This window comes from Artemia sp. Qi Xiang Cuo, chromosome 19, assembly GCF_049724085.1.
Source record: "Artemia sp. Qi Xiang Cuo chromosome 19, ASM4972408v1, whole genome shotgun sequence".
Taxonomy (NCBI): Eukaryota; Metazoa; Arthropoda; class Branchiopoda; order Anostraca; family Artemiidae; genus Artemia; species Artemia sp. Qi Xiang Cuo.
The window spans coordinates 5,490,654-5,499,167 of record NC_142812.1 but is presented as its reverse complement, the minus strand read 5'-3'; the positions used below and the strand labels follow the sequence as shown (position 1 = coordinate 5,499,167).

Below are 8,514 nucleotides of genomic sequence, written 5' to 3'. Positions count from 1 at the left end.
GAATAAGAGGTGCAAAGAAATTCAAGAAAATTTTGAATTGAAGGGGGAGGGGGAGCTGGCCCCCTGAGTACATCCCTGGCCCTAACCTGCAATGCATCGAGTTTTGTAGGACAGGAAAAGCTTTTTCCTTCACACATAAAATGTTGGTACTTCTTTTCTTCTTATTTTTCAGCTCCTATATACTAGAAAGTTTTATTGTATTGCCTCTAAAAATATAAGTTTTACATAAATAAGAAATTCAGTTTCAAGTTTGTTTTCTATTATTTTAATTAGCGAGAAAAATCAAATTGTTTATTCATTTTGCATGTTCAACCTAAAGAGAAAAAGAGAATTTACATGCAATAAAGCTCGTGACTCAAAACAACTTTCGGTTTCTTTTTATTGGCTTACACCTTCAAAGTGAAGAACCAATCAGGTAGAATTTATTTTCGTTCTTTTTATTGATTAAATAAAAAAACAAGTTTTTTTTAACTGAAAGTAAGAAACGACGTTAAAACTTAAAACAAACAGAAACTATTCCGTATATGAAAGGGGCTGTCCCCTCCTCAACGTCTCGCTCTTTACGCTAAAGCTTTTTATTGTTTTAAAAAATTGAGTTGTGAGAAAGTCAAACTGTTTGATTAAAATCAAACAGTTCGTGGTAACGAACTGTAAGTAAGGAGCGACCCGGCTCAATGGTAACCGAAACACTAAAAACGGAATTTTGGTACCAATAGATACATCAAAAGAATCAGATTTTAATTCTTATTTCAAATATATAAGTTTCATCAAGTTTAATTTTACACAACAGAAGTTACATACAAGATACTAATCGTAAGTTTTCTGAAAAAAGGGGGAAAGACCCTTTACAAGTTCGAAAACTTGCTAATGATAACACCAACAGCCACAGCGTATCCGATAACCCTCTTGCTCTGGTTTTATACATTTCTATACAAGCAAATGATCTTCTGTATTTTTTGCACGAAGAAACATCACGGGTGCGGTGGTATTTGTTTTTTTTTTCTTTCCCCAGGGGTAATCGTAGTGACCCAGTGGTCCTATAATATCGTAAGAGGGCTCATTGAAACGGAAATTAAAAGTTTTAATTCCTTTTTTAAGTGACCAAAAAAATGGAGGGCAACTAGGCCACTTCCCACGCTCATGTTTTTCTCAAAATCACCCAATTAAAATTTTGAGATAGCCATTGTGTTTAGCAAAGTCAAAAATCTAATAAATATGTCGTTTAAAATGACTTAATCCCCCATATTTCCCAGGGGAAGGGCTGCAAGTTATGAACTTTGCCCATTGCTTACATATTGTATTGGTTATTGGGAAGTATACAGACATTTTCAGGAAGAATTTTTTTCTGGTGGGGAGGGGGAGGGGGGCTGGAGGAGAGGGTTACTCGGGAGAATCTTTCCGTGGAAGATGTTTCTGTGGGGTAAGGGACATTTCTATGAAGGGGGCGCCGGATTTCCAAGCATTATTTAAAAAACGATCAGAAATTAAATTAAAAAAAACAAGTACTTTCAACTGAAAGTAAGAAGCAACATTAGAACTTAAAATGAACAGAAATTATTACGTATATGAGGGGGTTCTCCCCCAAGTCAATACTTCGCTCTTTACACTACAGTTTTTTTTAGTGCTTTCCAAAGAGCTATCTATTCTAATTAAACGGCCTTTGTGATTCAGGGGTTTGTGAATTAAATTTTTTTTAACTTTTAACGTAAAGAGCGTGGTATTGACTAAGGGGAGAACCCATCATATACGTAATAACATATACGTAATAGAAAAAAAAAACAATAAAAAAAAACAAGCGATACGGCTCAATAGTTATCGAAACTTTTAAAAACGGAACTTTGATGTCAATAAATGTATCAAAAGAATGGGCTTATAATGCTGATTATAAATATATGAATTATATTAAGTTAATTATTACTAATCAAAGGCTAAGAACCTCAAAGAAATTACCCGATTTTTAAAGAGGGGGGAAACATCCCCTAAAAGTGAAAAGTTTTTAATGAAAATCAAACCGTCAGATTCAGCGTATCAGAAAACCCTATAACATAGGTTTCAAGCTCATATCTGCAAAAACCTGCAACCTTGTATTTTTTGCCAGAATAAAAATATACAAATATAGAAGTTCGTTACGTAAGTTAATTTGTAAATTACGTCACAACCAAATTTAGAGACAGCCATTTAGTAAAAGAAAAGTGAAATTTTTATGCAAATTTTGTTTACTTATTCAATGACGGCGAGCCAAAACAAAAGCTGCATTAACTAAAAAACGATCAGAAATTAAATAAAAAAAATCAAGTTTTTTTAAACTGAAAGTAAGGAGCGACATTAAAACTTATAACGAACAGAAATTATTCCGTATATGAAAGGGGCTGTCCCCTCCTCAAGGCCTCGCTCTTTACGCTAAAGTTTGACTCTTTCTCACAACTTTATTTTTTAAAACAATAAAAAACCTTAGCGTAAAGAGCGAGGCGTTGAGGAGGGGACAGCCCCTTTCATATACGGAATAATTTCTGTTCGTTTTAAGTTTTAATGTCGCTCCTTACTTTCAGTTTAAAAAACTTGTTTTTTTTATTTAATTTCACACAGAGCCAATCATGTTTTAACAAGACAGCAGTGCTAGATTCCTTTTCTAGCATACGCTTAAAAAGTAATATGATTGACATACGGAAATACGTCACAGATCTAAACCAATGAAATAAAAATAACGCTTTTTACCTCCAAATTATTCGAAAGTAATTTTTCTTTTTTCGCTTTCTATAGCCACTGTTAACTTCTTTTCCAATTGAAAGCAATTTTGATTAGAAAGATCATTGAAAAACAAACTCTCACAAATCTTTCTTATGTGTTTTTTTTTTAATTTTTAACAAATCTTACATGTATCACACTTAAAAAGGCATGGATGTTTTGAGTTGTTGTCGAAAGAGAGAGAGAGGCAAGAACGTTTTTAGGGAAAGATTGAAAATTTAGGCCCCCAGCGGACAAATCCCTCATTCAAATTTTATATCTTTTTTCTGTCTTTTTTTTACCAAATTGGAATGACAAGATTGTCCCTTTTCAGTTCCTCTTTTATTTTTGGTTTAAATTTCATTTTTTCCAATCAAAAATTTTTTTCTTTTAACTGGGACCAAAAGAAACAATAAATTGACATGTTCAAATAACTTGATTTAGTTTTTCTATCCAAAATTGGCATTGGCAAAACAACATTGGATAAAAAATTACCATAATCAGCTTCAACAAGGACAGGTTCTCTCCTCATATTCATAGAATGTAAAAACGATGTGTAAAAAAGTCGCCCGATAAGGGACTTGAACCCTTGACCTTAGGATTAAAAGTCCCACGCTCTACCGACTGAGCTAACCGGGCTGATGTCAAAGCTTTGCTGGATCGAATTTGATTATCATGAATAGTAGGACAAAGCCTAACCACGAATCTTGATTGAGATAAAAACTTGAAATATAGGTTCGAGAATCAAAAAAGATTATGTCTTATAAATCAATGACTCTTTTAGCCATGAGCCGAGAGCCACCATTATGCCACGAGAAGTTATAAGGTCTTTTGAACTATATACCTCATCCCCAGGGGCGTAATTTGCTGTGGGGCAGGGGGGGCAATTGCCTCCTCTATACTCAAAACACTTTTCCCTACAAGAAGTACTGACGTTTAATAGACTTGCATAAGCTGCTATAAGACACAAGTACCAGACATTTTTTTATTATTATAGGAGTGGGTTCACAAGGGAAGCTTAATTTCAGGAAAATCAATACTTGCCCTAACCTTGAATAAAATTCACATTTTACTTAGCACACAGCATAAATCATAGAAACCACATTTTATTAAATTACTTTTTTATTGTCCACATTGTTATTCTTATCAAAATACCAGGTACATGCCTTTCAACCAGGGGTGGATCCAGGATTTTTTTAGGGGGGGGGCAAAATAGGTTGATCCGATAAACTTGCGTTAGGACCAAGTTTAATTAACGCAAACTTGCGTTAATTAAGTAAATTAAACTACGTTAGACTACGTTAGGGGAGCGCCCTCGACCTCTTTTTCAATTAACACATGATTTTTCTTATTTAAACGAACATTCTATGTTCTGAAGGAAAAGGGGTAGGTACTTGAAATCAAGTTTCTGGGCTTTAATTTGGACTTTCAGTATATTACTGAAAGTTTCAGCCACTTAGCCCAGCAACGGCGTCAACTTTTTTTTTGGAGGGGAGAGGGGGGAGCATGTGCTCTCTAGATTTTTGCTTCTCCCTAGATTTTAAAAAATATATTTTTGAGGGGAAATCTTCATCAAAAATATCTTTTTTGGGTACTTTCATTGAAAAAAAAAGAAAAGGCAAATTGGTACTTGTGCATTATACCCATTCTTTTATATACTGCTAGTTTGGTTAATGCTAATGAAATAAAATAAAACAGGATGAATATAGAATAGTTTAGAAACGAATTTGGGCTATATATTTGCACATTAGGGGGGGGGGTAAAGCATAGCATATATATTAAATACTCAATCTAACCGTAGTACCTTTCCCCCCCCCAAAAAAAAAAAACGACAAAAAACAACACTTTAAATATCGTATCCGCGGTTAAAACCACGCTATACATCTACTCTACCGCAGTGTGTTGAATCATCCCGTAAAACGGGTTTGTTCTCCCGCATCTGTCCCGGTAACTGCCGCGTCTCATTTGACCTATATAAAAGAGTGGGTATAAACTAACCTAGGTACCTTTCCCCCCCCCCCCCAAAAAAAAAAACGACAAAAAACAACACTTTAAATATCGTATACGCGGTTAAAACCACGCTACTATACATCTACTCTACCGCAGTGTGTTGAATCATCCCGTAAAACGGGTTTGTTCTCCCGCATCTGTCCCGGTAACTGCCGCGTCTCATTTGACCTATATAAAAGAGTGGGTATAACGCACAAGTACCGGCGAATTTATCCACCTCCAGATTTTGAAATAAAGATATTGCATTCTCCCCCTCAATTTTAGTGAAATGAGGCCACTAAGACCCAGCAAGCTTCTGAGTTTGGAAAAAGTCTCTTCTAAAAATACCTTTCTTCCTCTGTTATGGATTTCTCGCAATTTTAATGCATTGTACTTTAACGACAATAACTAAGGCCACTAAACATGCATCTTACTAAGAGGGGGGAAGTCATATCTCTTGAGATTCGAAAATACTTGAAACCATTTTCCAAAAAAGGGAAATGACCATAAAAGGAGAATTTCTTCAGGCGCGCCTCTCCGCCATATAATCTTTTGACTCAATGCTTTTCCATGAAACGTTTAAAAGCTACTTTTCTTAAACACTGAAACAAATGGAATCATGGGTCTACAGAATTACTATCCATGATCAGGGTCACAAGACTACAGAGTCAATGAATTTCGGACTTGGTTTTTGAATAAAAATTTGCTTACTACGTTACATTGCAAAAATACAAACACTTAGCTCATATTCGAGGCAGGAAGCCCCACCCCTCATACACCAAATGTATTTATGCTTACGCTTTTTTTACCCCTCCCTTACGTGCAATCTTGCGTACCTTCCTGTCTGGTTTTAACTTTCGCTGTCTATCTTTAAAAGCTCATTTTATAGGATCCTGATGTTTTTCTTTTATTGCTAGTATTTTCCATAAATTTCAGGAGTAAATATACTTAAATTTCAGTGTTTTATTTCTTGGTAACCTTTTGAAACATTTGACTGAAAACCAAAAGTTCGTCAATCAGTTGGTTGTAAGGGAACTACAAGTAAAAAGGGACCCTTTTTAGTAGTATTTCTCTCGCCCACAAACAGGATTGCCATTAGAGTGATTTGGCCTTATCGGGCCCCGCATTTGAAAGGGCCCCGCGTTACCATCAGAATAAACAAAAAAGAAGTTTTTGAGGTTTAAAGCAAATTGTTTTTGACGATAAGGCATAAATTTTGAGTTATTCAAATAACTATAATATATTCATTTTAAGTTTGCAGTACTGGATGAGATTTATTAATTAGTTTATTATTATATGATATATACTACATAATATGGAAAACTGATACCCGTAAAAGCTCATGTCAAATTTATTGAGTTCAATCGGGGTAGTCCTATATTAGAGAGATTTTACACTACGTACGTAAACTACTTTACGTAGATAAACTACAATGCAGGTATATATTATTTAAATATTTATATATATAGAGAGAGCACTGCACAAAAAATCCAATCTCGGCTCCGCACCTATTTAATCTGGTCCTGCCCATATAAGAGATCTTCAGGCCTTCCCCCCGTAGTTGATGTGCGAAGATGTCCTCAGTAAGACAAAAATATATAAAAGTCCTGGTTGAACTTAACTGAAGTAAGGATGCTAGGACCTTTACGAAAATTTTTTAATTTTTGGTTGTAATAGACGCATGGGGTTGTGAGTCTTTTACCTTTTATATGTTTTTGTTTTTCTCAGGACGGACATAAGGCCCTAGAGATAGGGCCAAAACATTAATACAAATTATCTCCACTGTCTTGCAAAAAGATTTCCCTATTTTTCTTCGTACTTTTGTTGTTTGTTATGGAAAGGCAGTGTGGTCTTCGTCGCTATGTTATAAAACTGTTAGCATAATACAAACAGTGACGTAGTTTGGTCAAAATCCGGGGGGAGAGGGCAAAGTTGGAGTCAACTTTTCCAAGTCAAGTGAAAATGAGCATAATACAAACAGTGACGTAGTTTGGTCAAAATCCGGGGGGAGAGGGCAAAGTTGGAGTCAACTTTCCCAAGTGAAGGGAAAATGACAGTGAAAAATAAAAAACAATATGCCAAATAATAAACTAAAGAGAACTGATCTGTTTTTGTGGTAAGGCCTAACTTAGTTTTGCCGTTGCCCCCTGCCCTATAGCAAATTATGTCCCTGAATATCAAAGACATATGATTCTCCTACATTTTCGTTTTGAAAAGTCGGCCTCAATTCCATTGTTCTACTGGTGACGTGTTTCCGTAAGCTAATCACATAATTCCTTATTTTTGGAGCAACAAACAGTCCGCTTTTGAGAATGCATTTTTGAACTTGTAGGGAGAAGTACTTTTTCTCTGTGTCCTCCCCACCGTGTAAAACTTCGGTCCATCGTATGCTCTTTATTTCTGTTATCTTCCTTTTTTTTCTGTTATCTTCCTTTTTTTGAGGTATTTTTTTCTGTTATCTTCCTTTTTCGAAAAACAGATGTTTAAAATACTTCGAAACTGAATACACCACTAATTGTTCACACTCGCAAGAATGATTTTCTTATATGTAAAACCACTGTATATAGATACTATAATATCTATTATTTATATACAGTGATGTAAAACAGACAAAGGCACCCGCAGAAATCAATCCAGGGGTAAAAGTCTGCTGATAATTTTTCTGGCTAGGCGCAAACATGCAACTTCTTTAATAATTTTTTTTGTTTTTTAAGACCCAGAAGTTCAATTTCTTTTCGTTTCAGGCACAGGACTGTTCAATCAAAGTCGGTACTAAATTACTGGATAGGAGTCAGAGTCAACTACTGGCAGGAGTTGACAGAATTAAGGCTTCGGAATCGGTTAAAATAAACAAACCCCCAGTTCCACTACCTCTTCAAATTGAATGCCTCCCACCCGACTGTGAGTGCATCTGTATCCGATTTAATTAGAAAATAAAAAAAGCCAAAGATTCTCCGGACTCCCTATATATATATATATATATATACATATATATATATATATATATATATATATATATATATATATATATATATATATATATATATATATATATATATATATATATATATATATATATATATATATATATATATATATATATATATATATATATATATATATATATATATATATATATATATATATATATATATATATATATATATATATGAAGGCCCATTTCATTTTTGTTGGCCTACCTCTCTTCGGCAAAGAGCCGGTTTTGCCAGCTTTGCGCATTGCAACCATCCATTCACTCGTGCTCGTGCTTCGGACGGGGCCTTCTGCCCTCACTTCACTCGAGGGTTCTGCAGTATAACACGGGGGATTTATAACATAAAGAAACATGACAAATATAGGAAAATGTGGTGAAAGATCTTAAAACCTCGACATTTCAAGAAGGGGTATGGATCTAAAGATCTCTTTGGGTACTTTTTTCTTGCAACCCCCAAGAAAGGTAAATTCGATGAAAAATATAGGACCATGGAAAACTTCAAATTTCGAGGGGTCGGGTCACAAACTTTCTTACCTGCCTGTCAAAGCGGAGTCGGCATGTTGAATTCACCGACATCACAGCTCTGCAGAAAATGGGTAGTAGAAGTAGAGATCGATAAACGTATTTCAAAAGCCTTGTGGCCATATGCACAAAAAATGTATACAAAATAAGTAAATCGCCATCAAAACAAATTACAAAGCACACAAAAAAGCGGAAAATAAATATATATTTGACTTTTATTATACCGTTTTTTCCTTCAATATCTGTTTGGCTTATTTAGGGGAGGTGGCTACCTATTTGTCATT

General features: G+C 34.8%; 1 non-coding gene across 1 annotated transcript; it reads right to left on the bottom strand.

Moving 5' to 3' along the window:
- Window positions 1–3,290: 3,290 nt before the first annotated feature.
- On the bottom strand, window positions 3,291–3,363 carry TRNAK-UUU (transfer RNA lysine (anticodon UUU)). The gene has a single exon. It is a non-coding gene; the product is annotated as a tRNA-Lys (tRNA).
- Window positions 3,364–8,514: the final 5,151 nt, after the last annotated feature.